This window comes from Macrobrachium nipponense, chromosome 4 (assembly GCF_015104395.2).
Source record: "Macrobrachium nipponense isolate FS-2020 chromosome 4, ASM1510439v2, whole genome shotgun sequence".
In the NCBI taxonomy this organism is placed as follows: Eukaryota; Metazoa; Arthropoda; class Malacostraca; order Decapoda; family Palaemonidae; genus Macrobrachium; species Macrobrachium nipponense.
In genome coordinates, this window is record NC_061100.1 from 11,311,879 (window position 1) to 11,336,549 (window position 24,671).

General features: G+C 43.5%; 1 protein-coding gene across 1 annotated transcript in view; it reads left to right on the forward strand.

The window, feature by feature from the left end:
• Positions 1-24,671, forward strand: part of LOC135210707 (prostaglandin G/H synthase 1-like) — a 300,730-nt gene that overhangs the window by 32,483 nt on the left and 243,576 nt on the right. The window contains exon 2 of the mRNA XM_064243475.1: positions 18,014-18,082. The gene's annotated coding sequence lies outside the window, so the exon portion shown is untranslated. The remainder of the gene's footprint in view (positions 1-18,013; positions 18,083-24,671) is intronic.

Below are 24,671 nucleotides of genomic sequence, written 5' to 3' on the forward strand. Positions count from 1 at the left end.
AACAAAGATTTGAAACCTTTTAAAGTAAATGCTCACGAGGTGAGGGCGCGGCCTCGGAAGCATTTCAAACAAAAGAGCATGACACTCAGTAAATATCCTGAGTGCCACGTTTGAGCGAAGCAACTCTGTGTTCGCTTCACACTCCCGACGGGATGTGAAGACGACATATGAGATCTGCGAGTCGCTAGACCATACATATCCGTAGAAATATTATTGGAGGCAGGAAGCAGCACGAATCCTATCCTATAGAAAAGGGATAGGTGTGCTTTTAACTTTGAAGGGTAAGGTTTCGCTTGAGGCGGGCTTTCCCTTTCGTTAGCCTAGAAGTTATGGGACTAACTTCGATAGGTTAGGTCAGGTGGTGGTTTTAGCTTCGTGCCCTCACAGTATGGTCAATATGGTCTAGTCACATTGTGGTCACGCCCCCGTTGACAGATCATCTAGAGCGCACCAACACACAGGTCACTACCTTGTTGGTAACTCTAGTTTAAAGCAAAAGCAGACTTCGGTGACAGTAATCAAGAAGTCAGCTATGCTAACAGGTAAGGAATCAAGATGTCAATCATCTGCACTTGAGGTGTTTCCTAAATCCTTCTATTCTGTCCCTTCCCCTCCTCCAATGGTGGGATTCAGCTATATATATATCTGACAGGTAAGTTTCATGAACAAAATGTTATTGTTATGATACAATAAAGTTTGTTCATACTTACCTGGCAGATATATATAATTAAAGTACCCACCCACCTCCCCTCAGGGGACAGTGGTATGAAAAAATCTGAATAGAAAATGGGAATGATTCCTGATATCCGCCTCCCAGCGGCGGGAATGGGTACTAACCACCTGCCGCCCACTGCGTGTGCCGGGAGTTTTGAAATTCTGTCGGACGTCGGAGAATACAGCTATATATATATCTGCCAGGTAAGTATGAACAAACTTTATTGTATCATAACAATAACATTTTTCTAACCACTCTAGCTACGGCATTGAGGGTTAGTGAGGTTTTAGCCATCATCAGAGGTTTTGGCTTTAGAGGACATAATTCGGTGTCCTCTAAGCCTTCCGTTCTTGCTAAGAACGAAAACCCGTCTAACCCTTGGCCCAGAGGCCTGGAGATCAAGGGGATGGCACAAATTATTGGGCAAGAGCCACAGAGAGTCCTGTGCCCTGTCGGGGCTCTCAAGTTTTATCTTGATAAAACAACTAAAGAAAGTCAAGGTCATTCGGACAATCTGCGGTGTTCCGTAAAAAGACAGACTTGCCCATGTCGAAGAACGCCCTGGCGTATTTTTAAGGATGTCTTTACTAAAGAGGCTCATTCGTCATGTTTGAACAAAGATTTGAAACCTTTTAAAGTAAATGCTCACGAGGTGAGGGCGCGGCCTCGGAAGCATTTCAACAGAGCATGACACTCAGTAATATCCTGAGTGCCACGTTTGAGCGAAGCAACTCTGTGTTCGCTTCACACAAGCCCGACGGGATGTGAAGACGACATATGAGATCTGCGAGTCGCTAGGACCATACATATCCGTAGAAATATTATTGGAGGCAGGAAGCAGCACGAATCCTATCCTATAGAAAAGGGATAGGTGTGGCTTTAACTTTGAAGGGTTGGTCGCTTGAGGCGCTTTTCCCTTTCGTTAGCCTAGAAGTTATGGGACTAACTTCGATAGGTTAGGTCAGGTGGTGGTTTTAGCTTCGTTGCCCTCACAGTTATGGTCAATATGGTCTAGTCACATGTGGCTCACGCCCCCGTTGACAGATCATCTAGAGCGCACCAACTACACAGGTCACTACCTTGTTGGTAACTCTAGTAAAGCAAAAGCAGACTTCGGTGACAGTAATCAAGAAGTCAGCTATGCTAACAGGTAAGGAATCAAGATGTCAATCATCTGCACTTGAGGTGTTTCCTAAATCCTTCTATTCTGTCCCTTCCCACCTCCAATGGTGGGATTCAGCTATATATATATCTGACAGGTAAGTTTCATGAACAAAATGTTATTGTTATGATACAATAAAGTTTGTTCATACTTACCTGGCAGATATATATAATTAAAGTACCCACCCACCTCCCTCAGGGGACAGTGGTATGAAAAAATCTGAATAGAAAATGGGAATGATCCTGATATCCGCCTCCAGCGGGCGGGAATGGGTACTAAACCACCATCGGGACCGCCCCACTGCGTGTGCCGGGAGTTTTGAAATTCTGTCGGACGTCGGAGAATACAGCTATATATATATCTGCCAGGTAAGTATGAACAAACTTTATTGTATCATAACAATAACATTTTTCTGTCGCTGGTGCTGAAAACACCTGTTTTCAGTACCTCCGTCTTAGGATTTTGGAAACTTCATTGCCGCTAAGTATCCTAATTGTCTTTTGATTTATTTACTTGGATTTGTGGGATTTGTGGCTAGGCATACGCTATCTTACATTGATTTGAATTTGATTCATTTTTGCATAAAATATCTGAATCTAGTTAGGCTAGTTTCAGACGGGGTTGTCTGCAAAGATAGGGTGTGGCTACCGAAAGCTTCGGTAGATCCGCACTTGGTATGTACGAGGGGTATGGGTCTTGCTTCTTTGTTGAGATTTGTCATGTAAGGAGTGTGAGACGTATGATTCGTATGTACGCAATTAATCAGTAAACATGTCTAATTCCGTAAGGAAGACGTATGATTCGTATGTACGCAATTAATCAGTAACAAAAGTCAGGGTAGTGAACCTGCTAACCTTCCTGTAGACTATTTTGCCTAACCCTGTAGTATGGCCTACGGGCTATGAATATGTACGAGAGGTGCTCGCTCTCCTTCATTGCTGTGAAGTGCTACTTCTGTAATTGTTACTCCTAACCCTGCAGTGTTGCCTTCGGGCCCTAAGCAGTGTCTGTAGAGGAATTGCCCTTTCTCTGATACTCTTTCGATTCGTATCTTAGAATCGAAAGTGCTTGCTTTAGAGAGTAAAAGTGAAGTGCAGAAGTGCAGTGATACCCCTTGTGTAGTGGAGGGTGCGTCAGATCGGCCTCGTTTCGCCTCTAGGCCGGGACCTCTGCTTGACTCCCAGGACCCGGGGAGGGAGCATGTCGAAAGCCTAAGGAGGGTTACAAGGAACCCCCACCGATCTGGCGTGCCTTCGGCAGTTTCTGATGAAAATCCCCAGACTGCCAAAGTGCGTGCGCGTGCACGAATCCTGAAAGATTGCTTCTCGTCCTCCGAAGCGTCCTCCCCATGCAGGGTTTGGAGCTTTCGGAAGGACTCGCGCCCTCTAAATAGAAGCTTTATAGAAGAGGACGCTTCACGTCCTCTCTCTCTCTCTCGTTATGCGTTTCAGTGAGAAGTAAGAAGGCGAACGTCGCCTGAACTCGTGTCCGTCTTTCCACCGAGAAATACGTAAGAGAAGTCATAGTAGCAGGAAGCTTTTGAGAGCGGACGCTCGGATGGACTCCAGGCGCGCGCGGGTGCACGCCAAGTGCGCGCCAGTGGACGCCGAGCGCGCTCCAGTGGACGCCGAGCGCGCTCCAGTGGACGCCGAGCGCGCTCCAGTGGACGCCGAGCGCGCTCCAGTGGACGCCGAGCGCGCTCCAGTGGACGCCGAGCGCGCTCCAGTGGACGCTGAGCGTGCACCAGCGCACGCCAGGTGTGTCGCCTGGCTGAACGTTTCTGTTGAACTCTTCAAGCTCTTGTTTCAGATATGGGCCTAAAGAATGTTTATCTCTACCTCCGGTGATACCTTAATCTACCTCACCTGCAAAGAATGTGAAGTAGGCAGTGCTTCGGAGGAAGTTTAAAGTGAACAGACAACTTCTTCTTCGAAACCCAGCAAGACATCGGGTTTCGTGAATTCAAGAGGTCTCTGTCAATTAATATTGCTTTTCGCATAGGTGGATGGAGTTAAGGAAAGCTCAAGGGAAGATCTCGTTTGCTCTACCGCAACCTTTGCCATTCTGCCAATAAATTTAAGTTGCCACTACCGCAGTCAAGACTTTGCGATAAGGCAGTTACGGGTTATGTAAGGCTCGATGTCCTGCACGTCAGGACTCTCGGCAACGTTCAGTGGGATTCTTGCAAAGGCACTCATCAAAAGGACGCTCTTCAGGAAAGCGCAAGACAGGACTTCCTTTGCCATACTGCCAATAAATTTTAAGCTTTAGCAGGCATTAGTTGTGATACGGGAGAGGAAGCTGGTTGGAGAGTTTCTTCCTCTTCCCAGGATAATTTTGCAAGCTTTTTAGCCCATCTGAAAGGGTTTTTCAGATGATAGATTTTGTTAGTTTTCTAGTCGGGACTACGCTGCCGAATTGAACATCGTTGTTCTACCTGCCGTAAGCCCCAATGGTCCCAGTCTTTAACAGGCATTCTTGCCCCTTCCTCGTTTGAGACGGGAATCGGAAAAATTAAATGCTTGACTCCCTGGATTACGTTTTGTCAATTCAGTGACTTTCCCCCATTGACAATATACTTTCGTTTTGTCAAGTAAGTGGGTATCCCCTCATTGACAAAATATCTCTTTGTCCCGTAAATGGTTAGTTCCCCTCATTGACAAACATCTCATTAACTTGATATTGCGTAAGCGAATAAGCTCTTATTGACAAGATTCGGAAGAGCTCTCATTCGTCATTCGCAGACTCGTACAAGAAATAGATTGTAGACTACGTCAATAAACGCTTATTTGTCCAGTAACATAAGAAGCTTGAGCTGACTGCTTCGATTCTCTTAAGTTTTGTTCATGAAACTTGCCTGTCAGTATGTATGTAGCTGTATTTCCGAATTCAGCTATATGTAGTCTGCCAGGTAAGTATGAACAAACTTATTGTGAATAATTTCATATTTGCCTTGCGTTATTTTACTTCTGGTTGGTTCAAGTCATATACGCTTGCTGTAGTTACTCTTGGATGGCAACCGAGAGGTCTATTGTCTATTTTAAGGGACATTTAATCGTTACTCCCTGCAGCCTTCCAGGAGTTTCCGATTTATCTTTTACCGTTGTATGGTAGTGTTCTGACGACACAAACGCATCTATATATTTAGCGTTTTCTGTTTCGCTTAAATATACCAGCTTGAGAGTCTTTTCGGCTCAAAAAATAACGGACCTATTTCTTCGTAGAATAGGGTAGCTGGCAACCCAGACATAAAGTAAGAGACGAGCGTTCGTAAGCTGCTGGCTGCTGCTGTCACGCTGTGTCTGGTCTTCCAGTCCAACCGAGCCAGTAACAGATCGGGCGCTGTCATGCGCCGTAGGTTACGTCTCTCTCTCCTGCGGGATTGACTGACTAACCGTATCTCTGTGCTGGCGGTTACGTCTCTCCTGCGGGATTGACTGACTAACTGTAACTCTGCCCTACAATCACGGACTTTAGCCTAAGATTGAGGGGATTTCTTACGTGAATGAATAAACGTTGCATTCGTTTTGCCTTACTATGTTCAACAGAGTTATCTCTTAATCCTTTCGGTGCTCGTTACGTACCGCGGTATAGAACTACGAGTCTACCGCAACATTGCACTTTTATATGCTCTCCTGCTTAGGCAAAGCGCAGCCTTATTAGGGAAGTAAACATACTCGGGGAGGGAATGGATGAGCTTGCTGGGGACCATTTCCTTCCTGAAGAAGTTTGTTTCCCCGAATAGACTGCAATTCAGACCACAGTTTTTTCCTACCGGGAAACTGAAATATTATTCAAGATCTAGGAATGATTCTGAACATCTCTCAGTGCGTTTATCACTGAGGTGATAGAAAGAAGTGCCGGACATCTGGATAGGGTTTCAGATGTCCTGGATCTTAATCTGAAAGAAGTAAAAGCGATTCGGTAGTCCCTCCAGTCCTCGAACGAGTTTTTGGGAACCAGTGGTCCACATCAACTCTGATATTCCACAGCTCTCTCATATCTTAAGAAGTATCTTCTCTCGGTCCCTGTTCGAGTTTACGAGAAAGCCTATTATAACAACAGGCGTAGAATGTAACGATCCTCTAGAGGTTCGTTACCGGATTGCAAAAGTCCGTACGAATCGTCTCGATCGACGGCAGCAACTATTGACTTCCGAGTGGAATCTTTCTTTAGAAGTAAGTTGAGAGTTGTGGAGGACTTTAGGGACGCCCTTTCATTTCTCTTCGATATGTTGAGGACGAAGAGGCTTCTTCTTCTCTGCTCCCTTATTCTCGATCCGGGATCGGTTCCTTTAAACGCCATCCTATGATATTGAACGGGGATGGATATTTAGTCTCTTTTCCCCTTTTTTCAATCGCTTAGGAAATGTAATAAGAGGATTTATGACGTCACAGGGAGCGACAATGACGCTGATCGCCCCATGTTGGCCTCAGGATCCTGGATTCACAGAGGGTCACATACTTCCTAGTTCACTTTCCAAGGACCTTTTCCGAGAGAGTCGGTCTACTCTAACTCGAAAGGTACCTATAACCTCTCCGCTCTGAGTCTGACTACGTTCAGGCTATCGAGATGTTGACAGGAATAAGATTACCGTCTTCCATTTCCGTCTGAAGAATGGGATAAGCTGGCAGTCACAACTATTAAAGAATACGCAAATATTGTTGTTGACGGCCTTTTTGGCTCAGAGATTTGCGTCTGTCAAACAACAAAGCCCTTCACGATCTTTGAGTCTGTGGAATCTCGATCCTCGCTCATCATCTACTTTTTGTCTCACCTGTTTTCTCGGAGTCAGACACTCGTGCGAGATCAGGCGACATATAGTAGCCCTGAGTTTCTTGTTGACGAAGTCGGTTGCGTTTATACACCCCCGATGATCGTGTAACATGAGACCAGGTTGGACTGTCAGGCATTCTTCCTTCGGGACTGAATCGCCTTTTTGCTCCTCGCTCCTTTCTCCCTGGCACCAGAAGCTCGAGTCAGGAGTTGATTCGCTGACGATGTTGGGTTGCGTTGATACACCCCCAAGGTTTGCTTAGATTGAATCGCCCAGGCAGTCCAGACACTCATCCTTCAGCGAAGAATAGTGCCTTATGGTCTTCAGGGTACAGCCTTGCTGTCCTTGATTCGTCTGACTGGTCAACTGGTCGGTCACCTGACTTTAGTACAGACGGACTGACTGTGCATGTCCAGATCGAAGCTTTCAATATGGAACTTAGACGTAGTCGGAAGTTCTTGATGTCAAAGCATTCGAACCTCTCCTACCTGTTAACTTCTTGCATGTGATCAGGAAGGCCTTCTTCTAACCACCCTAGATACGACAAAGAGGGTTAGTGAGATTTTAAGCCATCGTCACAAGTTTTGGCTTTAGAGAACACAAGGCGGTGTGCTCTCTAACCCTTCCGTTGTGGCCTAAGAATGGTAACCCGTTTTGTCCTTCCGGGCCAGGAGCTTGGAAGCAAGGATGGCACAAGTTAGTGGGCAGGAGCCAGAGAGAGTCCTGTGCCCTGTCGGGTCTCTCAAGTTTTATCTACATAAAACTCAAGAAAGTCGAAGTCAATCGGGCAATCTGCAGTGTTCCGAAAAAAGAAAAAGACCAGACTTGCCCATATCGAAGAACAGCCTGGCTTTAGTGTTAAGGAGTTCCTTTTTCAAAAATGCTCCTTCATTGTGTTTGCACAAAGATTTGAAATCTTTTATCTGAATGCTCACGAGGTGAGGGCGCGGCCTCGGAAGCATTTCAACAGAGCATGGCACTCAGCAACATCCTGAGTACCATGTTTTAGCGAAGCAAACTCTGTGTTCACTTCACACTCCCTGCGAGATGTGAAGATGGCATATGAGATCTGCTGCTCGCTAGGGCCATACGTGTCTGCAGACACAATCTTGGGGGCAAGAAGTACCACTCATCCTATCCTGTAGAAAATGGTTAGGAAGAGCTCTTAATTTAGTTGTTGAGTCGCCGACAACGGCGACTTCTTAACTCTTAAGCCTTAGTTAACACACTTAACTTTGGCTAGGTTGGTCAGGTGGTGATATATATTTATATATATATATATTTATTTTACTTCTTAGCCCTCATGGTATGGTCAATATGGTCTAGTCACGTCGTGGTCTCGAGGGGGGGGGGGGGCCCCTGTTGACAGATCATCTGGAGTGCACCAGCTATATAGGTCTCTACCCTCGCTGGCAACTCTAGTAGCACAAGCAGACTTACGTGGCAGTAACCACGAAGCCAGCTATGCTAACAGGTGGAACCAAGATGTAAATCATCTGCATGCATTTGTTTCCCAAAATCCTTCTATTCTGTCCCTTCCCACCTCCAAAGGTGGGATTCAGCTATATATATATCTGACAGGTAAGTTTCATGAACAAAATGATATTGTTATGATACAATAAAGTTTGTTCATGAAACTTACCTGTCAGATATATATATAGCTGTATTCTCCGACGTCCGACAGAATTTCAAAACTCCCGGCACACGCAGTGGGCGGCCAGGTGGTTAGTACCCATTCCCGCCGCTGGGAGGCGGATATCAGGAATCATTCCCATTTTCTATTCAGATTTTTCTCTGTCGCGGTAGTGAAAACACCTGTTTCCACTACCTCCGCCTAGGATTTTGAAACTTCATTAGCCGCTTAAGTATCCTACTTATTTTTTTGAATGATTGACTTGGATTTGTGGCTAGGCATACGCTATCATAAATTAATTAAAATTTTTTCATTGCATATGATGTCTGAATCTAGTTAGCCTAGTTTCAGATTTTGTTGTCTGCAACGGGTAAGGGGAGGCTACCGAAACCTTCGGTAGACACTCGTTTAGTATACATGTTTTCTTTGTTGAGAGATCAATGTAATTAGTGTAATGTTGACTGATTCCGAAAGAGACGTATGATTCGTATGTACGCAAATTAGAGCGTGATAGAATCAGGAGGTCTTCCTCCACAGTACCAGTAGACTTTATTTTGCCTAACCCTGTGGTATGGCTTACGGGCCTAGAGGAAGTTCTGTGAGAAGTAATGCCCTTTCTATTATTGTGGATTACATCAAGTAAGCTTGAAAAAGTGCTCGCTCTCCAATCAGTGTTGTGAGTGTAGTGATGTTGATTTTGCCCCTAGTGTTGTGGAGGGGGCGTCAGATCGGTCCTATAACGCCTCTAGGTCTAAACCTCTGTCGGACTCCCAGGACCAGGGAGGGGGCAAGTTGAAAACCGAAGGAGGGTTACGGGAACCCCCCCACCGATCTGGCGTCCCTTCGGCAGGATAAGGCTGCCAAAGATCGTGCACGTGCACGAATCATGAAAGATTGCTTCTCGTCCTCCGAGGCGTCCTCCCCGCAAGGTTGGAGCTCTCGGAAGGACTCGCGCCCTCTAAGAAGCTTTAGAGAAGAGGACGCTTCACGTCCTCTCTCTCGTCAGGAGGGAACGTCAGATCCGCCCCATAACGCCTCTAGGCCTGGACCTCTGTCGGACTCCCAGGATAGGGAGAGGGCATGTCGAAAGCCGAAGGAGGGTTACGGGGAACCCACATCGATCTGGCGTCCTTCGGCTTGACTTAATATCGATAAGCGTGACAAAGACGCAAAATGTCGCACAGGCGGCTGTCGTCTTGGTCAAGAGATTAAAAATGTCCTTAAGGCAGGACCCTCACAAGGACGCCTTTCGAGACATTCAACGCTCTATCGAGAGGAAGACTTCGTTTGCACTTCCTCCATCTAGACTGAAAGGGAGAGCTGGGATCTGGTACGAAACAGGAGAAGAAGCAGGATTGAAAGCACCGTCTTCTTCTCAAGGAGATTCGCCAATTTGGTGGACGCTCCAAGGAGGTCTTATTTGTCATCGGCTAAGGTTTCCTCCTCCCCTCATGGCGTTATGTATACGTTATGTGACGTTCGCTTTACTACGAAACGGGATATTGTTCAAGCTCATAAGATTGACGTCCGGCAAGCTGATTTGCATAGTCAAATAGCTCGCCAAGACGCATCTTACTCGTCCCTAAGGGACGCTCTGTCAGCGGACAGAGATGACACTGGACAGACTATCCTAGTTTTCGACAGGAGAAGGGCAAAGAATTCCTCATACCCAAGAACACACAGGCGTCCTTTTAAATGCCCTTCTGCAGTGTCGATGACCGTGACAAAGACGCAAGATGTCGCACAGCCGGCCGTCGTTTTGTCAAGAGTGGCGAACGTCCTGAAGACTCGTCCTGATGACGATCACCGTACTTATGCTTAGGACGCTCGCGTTTCATGAGCGGCTCTCCCCCTCGCCAGGAAGCCTCTCAAGTTACTCGTGTTGACGCACGTCATTCACTATGACGCTTCCCTTGATGTTCGTCACTCTTCTATTCCGGACGCTCTTCAAGACGCTCAAAGAATGCAATCAGGACGTTCGGCAAGCACCTCGCGACGATGCCTTTCGGAACGCTCGGCGTTCCTTTTTTGAGCGCGTGTCTGGATATGTTCATTTGCATTACTAAGACGCAAAATGTTGCACAGGCGGCCACCGTCTTTGTTAGAAGGTAACGAAAGTCTTTAAGGCCGTCTTGGAGACGATAGCCTTACGTCTTCCTATAGTGCTCTCACACTTCAGGAGCAGTGTGCGGCTCTCCAGGACGCTTTTCGGGTGGCCTTTCAGAAGACGCTCGACGTCATAAACATTGATAAGCTTTTTGGAAGACGCTCGATGTCTTCCACATCTGGACGCTCGCCAGGACGCTAGCGAGGACGCTCGCCAGGACGCTAGCGAGGACGCTTTTGAAGACGCTCGGCATCCTACACGTCATGACGCTCGGTAGAGCACTTGCCAGGACGTTCTTCAGAACGATAGGCGTCCTACGCATCAAGACGTTCGGCAGGATTCCTGCAAGAACGCTCTTCAAGAGAGCGTCGTCGAAGTAGAGGAAGGAGTTTGGTCTCGTCAAGATGTCTACTTCTCTTTCTACGAAGGGAGCGTTCAAGAGAAATCCATCACTTGATGAATTCCAGGAAAAACTGTAAGCAGATTTCGGTGTCATAAAACGCCTCGTCTGCTTTCGGGATTGCGCTGCCGAAGGGGAACATTAAGGTCATTCCTGTCGTAAGCCCAGTCTCTAATCAGGAATCCTGCCCTTCCTCGATTTCTGCTGGGAATCGGGAAGGCTATATGCTCGAATTCCTGGATTACTTTCCGTCATGCAATTGGGTTAGTTCTCATTGACAAAGTTCTTAATAACATTTTATCGCATAAGCGGATAAGTAACAAAATTTCGAAAGAGCTCTCATTCATTAGTCAGAGGCTCATCCAGGAAAAAAGACTTATAGACTACGTCCATGAAGTCTTATGTCAAATATCATAAGAAGCTTGAACTTTCCTTTTCGATCTTCGGTTCTCACTTGAGGATTTCCATTTGAATAATATTATTCCTTTTCTTGGCAAAGAGAATGAAGACAGTCGATTTCCATTCTCTCTCTCTTCCTCGTCGAGGAAAGAATGTAGTAGAGAATTAGATGTTCAAGTGACTGCAATACTTAGGTATTTTTATCTTCGCGTCATATTACTAATGTAAAGTTCAAGTCATATACGCATATCGTGGTTACCTCTACAGATGGCAACCGAAAGGACTGTTATTTTAAGTGTATTTAATCGGTCCTTCCTGCAAACTTCCAGGAGTTTCCGGTGTAAGGACAATGCTTGAAGGTATTGTTACAACAACACCAACTCAGCTTCTGCATGTAGCGAATTATGTTTCGCTTAAATATGCCTGCTTGAGAATTTTCTTATGATCGATAATAGTAACGAACCTATTCCTTCGTAGAAGAGAGTAGCTGGTAACTCAGGCAGAATAGTGCGAAACGAGAGGTTGCTGTCATTGTGGATGACGCAGTATATTTAATCGGTACTCCCCGGCAACTTTCCAGGAGTTTCCGATTTAACATTTGGTTAATTAAGCGTAATGTTACGACACACAAAATCAGCTTCTGTATTAGCGAATTCTGTTTCGCTTAGATATGCCAACTTGAGTTTCTGTTCAAATAATGGAAAATCTATTCCTTAGATGAATAGAATAGCTGGCAACTCGGCATAAGACTGCGAGAAGGTGAACATAAGCTGCTGCTTGTAACTGTCACAGTGTCTCACACTGTCACCAACTCAGTGTTAGGTAGCTCGTTGTACTGCTCAGTCGGTTACGTCTCTCTCTCCCGCGGGATTGATTTACGAACCGTATCTCTGCCCTACAATCATGACTTTTGCCTCGGGTTGAGGGGATTTCTGGTAATCATGAATAAACGACTTCCGTTTTGCTAAGAAATTTTCAACAGAGATATCTCTTAGACATGTTCGGCGCTGCTTACCGCACTGTAACAGAATTCTGTACGAGTCTACCGCAGCATAGCACTATAATAATGCTCTCCTGCTTATGCAAAGCGCAGCCTTATTAGGGAAGGAAGCATGCTTAGTGAGGGAATGGATGAGTCTGCTGGGACCATTTCCTCGCTGGAGAAGCTTGTTTCCCTGAATAGACTGCAATTCAGACCTCTACAGTTTTTCTTACAGGAGAACTGAAATAACATCAAAGATCTAGAGATAATTCTAAACGTCTCTCAATGGGTTAAGGATCACCTCAGGTGATAATGAGAGGGAGCCAGGCATCCGGACAGAGGTCCTGGCACATAATCTAAAAGAATTGGAAGCAATTTGGTTGGCTCTCCAGTTCCTCGAAGAGTGAGGTTTTGGTCGAGTGGTCCAAATCATCTCAGATAATTCCGCAGCTCTCTCATATCCCAAGAAAAGAGAGATGGTTATCGGCATAGGCACGGAACGTAACGATCCGTAAGAGGTTCGTTACACGATTGCACGTCCGTGCGGATCTTCTCGATCGACGGCAGCAACTACTGACGTTTGACTTTTGAGTAATCCTCGCTTAGAAGTATGTCGAGAGTTGTGGAGACTTTGGGGACGTCCTTTCGTAGATTTTGCAATATTGAAGACGAAGAAGCTTCCTCTACGTTGCGCCCTTATTCTCGATCCGAGAGCGGTAGCAATAGACGCCATCCTATAGTATGGAATGGGGATAGTTGGTTAGCCCTTTTCCCCTATTCAAAAGCTTAGGAAATGTAATAAGATAATCGCTGGCGTCAGAGGGAGTGAGAAAGACGCTGATCGCCCCATGTTGGCCTTCGAGAGGCTGGATTCACAGAGGTCACGTCCTTCAGAGAGCACTTTCCAAGGACCATTCCCGAGAGAATCGGTCTACTCTAACAGCCTCACTTCGAGAGGTACCTAAAATCTCTCCGCTCTGAGTCTGAATGCGTTCAGACTGTCAAGAAGCGAGAGGATCTTCAAGATTAATTGCAAGTCTCATTGCCAAAGCAAAGCAGTGCTGCATATTTTGCAGTGTACCAATCGGAGTGGGCCGTTTCTGGACATAGGGCAGGAAGAATGACTGTTCCTCTACCTCTGACCTCTGTGAATGACTTTACGCCTTCCCATTCCGTCTGAAGTATGGGATAAGCTAACAGTCCCAACGATTGTAGAATACGGAAATATGTTGTTGACGGCCTCTAGGCTCAGAGATTCGGATCTGTCAAACAACAAAGCCCTTCACGATCTTTGAGGTCTGCGGAAATCTTGATGGAACTTAGACGTAGTCTGAAGTTCTTGATGTCAAAGCATTTCGAACCTCTCCTTTCTGTAAACTTAATACACGTGACCAGAAAGGCTAATTTTCTAACCACTCTAGCTACGGCAATGAGGGTTAGTGAGGTTTTAGCCATCATCAGAGGTTTTGGCTTTAGAGGACATAATTCGGTGTCCTCTAAGCCTTCCGTTCTTGCTAAGAACGAAAACCCGTCTAACCCTTGGCCCAGAGGCCTGGAGATCAAGGGGATGGCACAAATTATTGGGCAAGAGCCACAGAGAGTCCTGTGCCCTGTCGGGGCTCTCAAGTTTTATCTTGATAAAACTAAAGAAAGTCAAGGTCATTCGGACAATCTGCGGTGTTCCGTAAAAAGACCAGACTTGCCCATGTCGAAGAACGCCCTGGCGTTATTTTTTAAGGAGTCTTTCTAAGAGGCTCATTCGTCATGTTTGAACAAAGATTTGAAACCTTTTAAAGTAAGTGCTCACGAGGTGAGGGCGCGGCCTCGGAAGCATTTCAACAGAGCATGACACTCAGTAATATCCTGAGTGCCACGTTTGAGCGAAGCAACTCTGTGTTCGCTTCACACTCCCGACGGGATGTGAAGACGACATATGAGATCTGCGAGTCGCTAGGACCATACATATCCGTAGAAATATTATTGGAGGCAGGAAGCAGCACGAATCCTATCCTATAGAAAAAGGGATAGGTGTGCTTTTAACTTTGAAGGGTTGGTCGCTTGAGGCGCTTTCCCTTTCGTTAGCCTAGAAGTTATGGGACTAACTTCGATAGGTTAGGTCAGGTGGTGGTTTTAGCTTCATTGCCCTCACAGTATGGTCAATATGGTCTAGTCACATTGTGGTCACGCCCCCGTTGACAGATCATCTAGAGCGCACCAACTACACAGGTCACTACCTTGTTGGCAACTCTAGTAAAGCAAAAGCAGACTTCGGTGACAGTAATCAAGAAGTCAGCTATGCTAACAGGTAAGGAATCAAGATGTCAATCATCTGCACTTGAGGTGTTTCCTAAATCCTTCTATTCTGTCCCTTCCCACCTCCAATGGTGGGATTCAGCTATATATATATCTGACAGGTAAGTTTCATGAACAAAATGTTATTGTTATGATACAATAAAGTTTGTTCATACTTACCTGGCAGATATATATAATTAAAGTACCCACCCACCTCCCCTCAGGGGACAGTGGTATGAAAAATCTGAATAGAAAATGGGAATGATTCCTGATATCCGCCTCCCAGCGGCGGGAATGGGTACTAACCACCTGGCCGCCCACTGCGTGTGCCGGGAGTTTTGAAATTCTGTCGGACGTCGGAGAATACAGCTATATATATATCTGCCAGGTAAGTATGAACAAACTTTATTGTATCATAACAATAACATTTTGTTCATACTTACCTGGCAGATATATATAATCAAGTACCCACCCACCTCCCCTCAGGGGACAGTGGAAATAAAAATTATGAATAGAAAATGGGAATGGTTCCTGATACCCGCCTCCCAGCGGCGGGAATGGGTACTAACCACCTGGCCGACCACTGCGTGTGTCGGAAGTTTTTAAAATTCTGTCGGACTTCAGAAAATACAGCTATATATATATCTGCCAGGTAAGTATGAACAAACTTTATTGTATCATAACAATATCATTTTCACACTATCCTGTTCGGAGTTCATCACATATGCTCAAACCAAACACCATCTCTTGAGAGCAGTTGGATCTAGTGCAAAATATGACAAAGGAAAAATAACAACAACAATGAGGAAAATAATTTTAAAAGGATTATTGAAAGGTTTTTATCATATGTATTTTATTGTTTACAATTTATTCAATATATTATGGCAAGTCACTTTTGTTATTAATATCCTTCAAAGCTGCAAAACTTGCTTTATAGCAATATTCTAATGCTTTGACACATGTAATGAACAGCTGTTTGTAACAAAAATCTACAACGAACGCACTTTAAAACAAAAAAGTCAATAAAGAAGGCTGCGTGCATAACTTCGCATAAGTTGTGTCTGTATTGTTCAACTACCTCTTCAATTTAAGTGTCCCGTATTTCAATTTTCAAAATCTGGTCACCCTGATCTCCGGTGTCAGGACGTGTTAAAGTACTTTTTCGGAGGGTGGCCACAAACGCGGTAGTCAGTGGGTTGGCCAGTCCAGTCGGTTGTTTACCCTATACTACTAGGTAATGGGGTTGATAAGATGATATTTTTGCTTTACCCAGTAATTGTGCTTTGTATTTTTCAGGTTTGTTTTGTTATAAGTACCTAGTTTTAGAGATTCTGTCACCCACTTACCTAAACCCACAATCAAAGGGGACCACAGAGGGAAAGTGGTTGTTATTGGGTGGGGTAAAACAAAAGAAGTAACGTGGTCTCTGAGGATGTATTCAACCTAACCTAAGGTAGATCTATATATATATTGCTATTCCGCGGCGTACTAGACTATGGCAGTTGCGGTTTTTCTGTGCAGTTTTACCTCCAAAACAAGAAAACATGGCGAAATACATTGGACACCCCAATCCCTAGTGGATGTCGTATTTGGGTTACGTTCCTTGCAGTCCGTGCGGAGTCGTTCCTTAGAATTACCTAACCTAACATTGTGTGCTGATTCCTTACCTGGCCAGGGGAACTTCGGTGATTCTAGGCAATAACTCCACACAGATTGCAAGGAATGTTCCTGCGAATACGACAGCCACTATAGTGGATTTGCATCAACCTGGGATTTGATGTCTAGGCCAGTCCCTTATGACGCTCCTGATTGGCTGTTGATAAGCCAATCACAGCGCTGGAAACTCTCAGTCTCTTGAGAGTTCACATAGGCAGGATGTACGTTCCACCTCTCCAGAGGAAGACTTTTGAAAGAAGTATCCCTCAGGAGAGGTGGAACATAGATCCTATCCATGTGAACTCTTGAGAAAGACTGAGAGTTTCTATACTCTGTTTTTTTCCATCTTTTCACCTGCCTGTGGTGTTTGCGTATGGTAACACTGCGTCCTGGGCTTTAAATAGTTACGCTATGTGTAAGTTTTAGGTAAATTAAAGGATATCTGGGTGGTGGCAAATGGAACAGCCAGATGCAATGGCAGGAAAATTGCTTCTTTCGCTGTCCTCTATGGCAAGATGTCAACTTTATTGGACCACACCTACTCTGCTACTAAGCTACGTGTTACTTCATTACACATAAGAATATCAGTACAGTATATACTTTTGATTTTTATAAAGTGCGTTTTAGTCAGATACGATATGACGTAACTTGGTTTAGCATCTGTTTAATGGAATTTGCGTCTGGCTGTTCCATTCGCCACCCCGAAAAGGCAGCTTACATTCAACAATAATAACAATATCCTATTTAGAATATTAACGGTGTAATTCGCATATAGTAAATTATTAAAACACTTTTCAGTTGCAAATGTACACCCAGATATCCTTTTATTTACCTAAAACTTACACATAGCGTGACTATTTAAAGCCCGGGACACAGTGTTACCATACACAAACACCACAGATGGGTGGACAGATGGAAAAAACTGAGTATAGTCCTGTGATTGGCTTATCAACAGCCAATCATGAGCGTCATTAGGGACCAGCCTAAACAATAAATGCACGGTTGATGTGAATCTACTATAGAAACTGGGGCGTCAAATGTGTTAAGCCATGTTTAGCACTGGCCCCTGGTGGTTAATTACAGTCGACCCCCCAAACATAACGGTAAATTCTTATCAACCGAAATACTATAGGAAACAGTAATTTCCAAAGAAATACCCGACACCGAGTTATTACCTAGTTCTACCGAGCTTTCTCCCCAAGGACCCCCTAACTAATCTAACTTAAGTCACCGTAAATTAAAGTATTAACCATTAAAATAGATAAAGTTGTTCTCTAACCTGACATAGGGTATATGACCGAGTGGTGACATAGTGGCCACCGATCTCGGAATGCTGCCACTTTCCCGAAAAAGTACTTGAATTTGCTGTCATGTGCATCAGTGAAGGGTTATGGCCCATCCAGGTAACCCACCGAGACCTCTATGCCCCTCTCGAATTAAGTGTTTTCTCCAAAATTATGAAACGATGGCATAATTCAAGCACTTTTTTGGGAAGTGACTGTGTTCCGAGAGAGGAGGCCGCTATGTTGCTGTTAGGTCTTTTACCCTAAGATGCCTGATATGTAAGTGGGCAGGGAGCTTTCATCCCCCTTGAGCACCCCCTAATGTAAACTAACCAGTGGGACATTAAATTAAAATAAGTATGTAATAGGTTTACAACCTGACCTAACTTAGAGTGCTGGTCCTTACTTGGAAAGGAGACAAAGATGTCATGGAGCCGATTAGAGAGTTAGTAATGGTTGCATTCCTTTTTGACTTCTCCAATAGAATCTTTATATTAAAAATTCATGTTTTTCACAGATAAGTCAGGTTATATGTAGTATTTTGGTTTGTTAATGCTTCGAGAACTTTTAAATATGGATTAATTATTTGCTTGATTTTTACTTTCAGGAATTACTCTGGCATCTCTAACTGTATAGATGATGTTACACCATTTGATTAATCAGTCATCAGGATGTGGTGAGTTACAGTCCATACAAGTTTATAACTTAAAGTAAGAGATGTGCAGTTATTACCATGGAAATATTGATCACTTGTCTTTTATTTTGGAGAATTCCTCAGCACAAGGTGGAATCTTTTCAATGAAACTTGGCAACAAGGTATTAAGTGGTGATAGGAGGGTGAGTGGGGGAAACCCCACCAACTTGTTCTCACCAAACACTTGCTCTTTTGCTCTTGTTGTACCCCTGCTGAGTGTGAAGTTGAAATTTTATTTTCTGTCTTTGAGTGTTAAGTGACGTTTAGTATGAATGACGAGTGAACAATAGAGTGTGAACGGTGTTAGTGACTGTGTGGCACTTCAAGTCCTCAGTTTATTTGGACCCCACCATCATTGCTTCTTTTTTAAGGGGTAGGACCATCTCTAAGAGGAGTGTGTGAGTTGGCCTCCTTTGCAGTGGAAAGGGATCAGAATTATTACTCTACTGAATTATTGGGCCCTTCCTCTCCACCCCTCCCCCCCTTGAACTTCTCCACCCTCTTTCCACATAAACACTGCTTAGTTGGTACAAGGAAGATGTTTGTGGGAATTGAGTGAATACCCTATGTTTGCACTGGCTTTGCTACTGCCTACCCATACCATGTCAGCTGCTCTGAGGATGACAGTGTTAGCCAAGTGCCTATTGAAGTTACCTGGACTCTTCTGGGAAGCCCCTCTTTTGCAGTATTCTTCAATCACTTAGTCTTGGGGAAGTTAGGAAAGTCTCTTGTTTGCTATTGCTGCACCTGCTAAGGAACTCAAAATTGCTAAACCTTTGGTAACACTTGTTTTTCCCGTGGGAGACGTCCCCCGTGGAACTGACCAGAGCTATAATGATACGTCTGCTTTCTTTGCCTTGACCAGTTCTGCACCTCTGGAGGAGAGTACAACAGGTAAAGGGCTAAGGTGATGAAGCACAAGTCCTTTCATTCCTTATCCCTCTTTGTCAGACTTTTCCTCTTGTCTTCATGTTCTGGCTTTCTTCCTCTTGCAGGAAGAAGAAAAATAATAAGTCCAGGAAGCCTATGCACAAGAAGTCCTGGACGCTAAGCTTTGAGTTGTAGGGCTTTCTTATCTTAATAAATTGGAGCAGGATGATGGGAACAAATATAGATGTCAATGAATAGAACACTGCCTTTCCTTAACCTAATTTATTAACCTTAATTGTACAGTGGTCCAAGACCTTCAACCTTAACTATAGTTAACTTAACCTAGACCTAACTAAACTTAACTTAATTCTATAGTTCCTTAATCTTATCCTTAGCTCCTTAATCCAATTTATTATAAGTTTTCTGCAATAATTGAAAGAACCCTAATATAACATGGGTACGTATCAGTCTTAATCCTCAGAATGGAATCACATCCAGTTCTTTAAAAGTCAAATCTTCCAAGAAGTCTGCTTGGGATTGTCCAGCAAAGGTTATTTGAGAACCAAATGTCTTTTTCCTTCTTTAAATCAAATTCTGTATACAACTTCACTGTTAGGCTGATTCACAAATGGTTTCCTCTGACAATATTTTTGAGTTCCATGGAATATATCTTACTCTACAGTCACGGAAATGTTTTGTATTAACGTATCACTAGAATAAATCAGATTCCAGGTTCCCACAAGTGATTTAAAGATAATTCAAAATGGACAGTTCACACAACTGATTTTCAACTGAGTTTTCCATATTTCGTATAGAAATGTTCGATAAAGGCAGTTTTCATCATGTACCCATTTATCCAATTAATGACCACACAACAGCAAACTATAGATAAAACTTGTTGCAAAGCAGGGCAAGCTTTCAAGTGTGGGCATCCAGGTGAAGGGGAGCCCTCTCTACCCTACCGCTTTCAAGCAAAATGCAAGTAAAAAAAAAAAAACCCATGAACTTGACCACCTTCTGACTGTCATATGAAAAAAATAACAGCAAAATGAAACTATTAAATCATACAAACCCACAGTTTAGCCTTCCCCCTTTTAGGGTTAGCAGCAGCAGTTACTTGTCTATGCATGTAACATCTACTGTAGGAAGGGTGGACATGGGTTTCTTTTTCACAGGAGGCCTTCCCCAATTTTGTATACCTGTTTTTATTAAGGCACATGGAGTAAAGTTAACACTACCTTCTTGCTCTGTATGAGTGTGATCTCCTGATCTTAGGCAAAGAGACTGGGTTCACATGTGAGAAGTCGCTGTTATACAGTACGAGGTGATCTGTGTCTATGTTATCATGCAAGTCCATTGTTATTTTGTGTGTGCCCTTTAGCCTTGAAGGTGCCCATGCATGATAGCACTTGTTTTTGCTCTCTTGTGACCTCTACTAGTTTCAGAATCCTTTTCTGTTCAGAGTTCATCCTTGTCCCATGGCATGCCAGTTGGTGCTGGTGGAACTGATTCTTTACCACATGCCTGTGATTTATCTCAGGGGCGAGCTGACAAAGTTGTTTTCTTTCATGGGAAAAGATCCCTCTTGTTCTTTCGGAGATCTGATGGGACTGCTGGATCCCCTTCCATTAGAACCCTAGCAGAAAGAGTTGAAACAACACTTTCATGAGATTGAGCTTATTAAGGAGTGAAATTGTTTTTGGGTAGGAAACTGAAGTGCCCTATCTAAACCCAGTTTCATCAGTTGAGCTTACCGTTGGTTGTGCTCCTGATGTGAGAGTCATTCAGATTGCTGTGGTCTTCGCTAGTTTGTGTTTTGAACCAGGTGAATGGTCTGATTTTGTGGTGAGAAAATTTCTTGCTGTCTAGCAGATTAAGCAAGCTCCTTCCTTTGCTGGTGACATGGCAGAGAAAGATTTATGTACTGAAGATTGCTTAGACTACTATGCAGTTGGGCTCATTGATCTGTGGACTGACACAAGACCTCCATCAAGAATGTAGTCTTGTTAGCAGCCAAATCTTGAGCCTCCTTCAAGGTGCACTACCATCGTAGCTCAGCTTCTGATTAAAAGCTCTTGCTGACTTCCATCACTGGTGTTGTAGGGGCTTTTTCTTTTACACAATTGGTGTAGGTTGATTGGAACAAATTTAGAAGTTACTAAATAAAACTGACTTTCCTTAATTGAATTTATTACCTTATCCTACAGAACGGAAACTTTACCTAATTTTAACACTATAGTTGGAAACTTTACCTAATTTTAACACTATAGTCAGAAACTTTACCTAATTTTAACACTATAGTTCATCAGAACATCCCAACTTCAATTTTAATTCTACAGTATAGTTTTCTCAATTTTAATTCTACAGTATAGTTTTCTCACCTATCAAAAGAACTATAACCTATTTTATCAATGTTAATAATGGAGTTTTCCCACAACTATCAAAAGAATCTTAACCTTATATATCAATCTTAATATATAGTTAATGCATCCAGTGTTTTTTCAGATGATTAGGTATTCCATCTATTTTAACTAAGCTACCATGAGCTCTTCCATTAAGTTTGTTTGCTATGTTACTATGTCATGAAGGACTACAGGCAGGATAGGTGAATGCACAATTGAATGGCAAAGCTTTATCAAGTCAACTTGGGATTTTCCAGCTTTGAATTATAGTATACAACTTCACTGTCAGCCTAATTTCACTCTCATTCATCTCACAATGTTCTTAATTTCCTTGGAACACATCTATAAAATCACTTGAAAATGTTTTGCATTATCAATTCCTACTTGGAACTTGAACAAATCCAGACTCTAGTTCCTCACAAGTGATTTAGAGATAATACTTGCTGCGACGTAGAGCAAGCATTCAGAACACAACCCTGTTTCTCTTCACTGTTTAGTCACCCAAGATTCTTCATGTCGAAGCCAGTGCACAGGTGAAGGGGAGCATAGCCCACTCACTTAATCCTATCTTGCTCAAGCAAACTTCAAGTAAAAAAAAACAGAAAAGAACATGATCTTGAACCTCTCAAGCACTAACAAACAAAAACATATATGTGTACAAGTACAAATGAAAAAAAAACACAATTTCATCATATAAACCTAAACTTGTAAATGCCACCACACTTTCTTATCAGAGGATAGAAGGTGAAGTTAACGAGGTGTTTCCTTAGAGAGTAGCCTCTTGTTCTGGAACACTGAATAGAAGGCTACACCTTTGTCCAGCTTTGGGAGGAACTCTCCTTCCAACAAACAGACAAGGAACCCAAACTTCTTCCTAAAAAAGGGCAAGGAGCCTTCCTAGTCCTTTTGCATCCCCTCCTTGCCTCAGCTAGGAAGAGTGGCAAAGTTGAAGGAGAAGGAAGGGGGACACTGAGATTAGCAGTCCCCTTATCCAGCTGCTAGTAAAGGGATGCTTGTTGTCTCGGTAATGTGGCAGAGGTTGGCAGATCCCTGGTTAGTCTGTGACCTTTGGAATGGCTACACAATACCTTCCAACCCCCGTCCCAACTTCTTATGTACCAGTACTGTTTCCATCTTACCATCAGTGATCCCCAAAAGCTCTGGCCAGGTAAATGTGCAATGGTTATTGGAGAAGAATGTGCTAGAAGTTGTAGATGATCAATTTTTGTGGTTTTACAGACATCTTTACGTGATGGAGAAGGCAACGGGTAGCTGGAGACTGGTCATCGATCTCTCAGGGAATGAGTTTGTCCCACAGACCCAATTTAAGATATACATAATCATTACATTCTTTGTTGGTTTTCATCATAGTTGAACTTTAGTCTTGAAGTGGATCTGGAGGATGTGCAATAATAAGTGCATGTCTGTCACTTCTCATTAACCAGATGTGGTTAATGAGATGTTTTGCATGTGGAGTTCATCCACAATTCAGCTGTTAAATTATGAATGAATATGTAAGTGATTATTAATATGTATGTACTATTGGCTTTTCTTGTGAGTTACTCCCTACTAGAGTTAATTGGTTGAAAAAATATAAATTTTATTAATTAAGCCTTTCTGGGGTGCTGTCGACCGATTTTTTGTGTACAGTATCATAAGATAATAGTATTTCAGTTTGGAAATAAAGAAGTCATGTACATGGGCTTGTTGAATGCTTCGTCGTTCTTCGCAAGATTTTGTTTACATGAAATTACCTGACTATGATTAGGTATTTGTATCCAGTGTAATTAAGTTAAAAGTTATCATTGTATCCTTTAGAGTTGTCTGTGTCAAGGGTAATCTGATATGATTGGTGGCAATAGGGTAACTTAGAAAATTGTAGAATTTAGGCTGTGAGATACTAAAGAAACCTTGTCTCATTGATAATTTCCATCTTCCTGTTATTAACTGTTTTGTATAATGTTATGAAAAACCTTAGTCAGTTTGTATTCATAGACTAAGCTCACCTTAGAGCAGGCTTGTTTACAAGTAATATAATTGAAAAAATCACTCATTTCCTTGTTAAATTGGGTTATTAGAGCAGTAATGCAAGTAAATTGCCAAATCTGATATTGCATGGCTTTATTGTTACTCGGGGAGGGGCAACCATTTTAAATTGTTTTTCTGAATGTATATTTTGTTCATGAAACTTACCTGTCAGATATATATATCAGAATTTCAAAAACCTCCGGCACACGCAGTGGTCGGTCAGGTGGTTAGTACCCATTCCCGCCGCTGGGAGGCGGGTATCAGGAACCATTCCCATTTTCTATTCATAATTTTTCTGTCGCTGGTGCTGGAAACACCTGTTTTCAGTACCTCTATCTTAGGATTTTGGAAACTTCATTGCCGCTAAGTATCCTAATTGTCTTTTGATTTATTTACTTGGATTTGTGGCTAGGCATACGCTATCTTAAATTGATTTGAATTTTATTCATTTTTGCATAAGATATCTGAATCTACTTAGCCTAGTTTCAGAGGGTGTTGTCTGCAAAGATAGGGTGTGGCTACCGAAAGCTTCGGTAGATCCGCACTTGGTAAGCACGAGGGGTATGGGTCTGGCTTCTTTGTTGAGATTTGTCATGTAAGGAGTGTGAGACTTTGTCTAATTCCGTAAGGAAGACGTATGATTCGTATGTACGCAATTAATCAGTAAACAAAAGTCAGGGTAGTGAACCTGCTAACCTTCCTGTAGACTTTATTATGCCTAACCCTGTAGTATGGCCTACGGGCTATGAATATGTCTGCGAGAGGTGCTCGCTCTCCTTCATTGTTGTGAAGAGTGCTACTTCTGTAATTGTTACTCCTAACCCTGTAGTGTTGCCTTCGGGCCCTAAAACAGTGTCTGTAGAGGGTATTGCCCTTTCTCTAATACTCTATCGATTCGTAACTTAGAATCGAAAGTGCTTGCTTTAGAGAGCAAAAGTGAAGTGGTTAAGTGCAGTGACAGTGCCCCTTGTGTAGTGGAGGGTGCGGCAGATCGGCCTTATTTCGCCTCTAGAGTCTGCTTGACTCCCAGGAACACAGGGAGAGAGCATGTCGAAAGCCGAAGGAGGGTTACGAGGAACCCCCACCGATCTGACGTGCCTTCGGCAGACCTGAAGATACTCCCAGGCTGCCAAAGTGCGTGCACGTGCACGAATCCTGAAGGATTGCTTCTCGTCCTCCGAAGCGTCCTCCCGCGCAGGGGTTGGAGCTTTCAGAAGGACTCGCGCCCTCTAAATAGAAGCTTTATAGAAGAGGACGCTTCACGTCCTCTC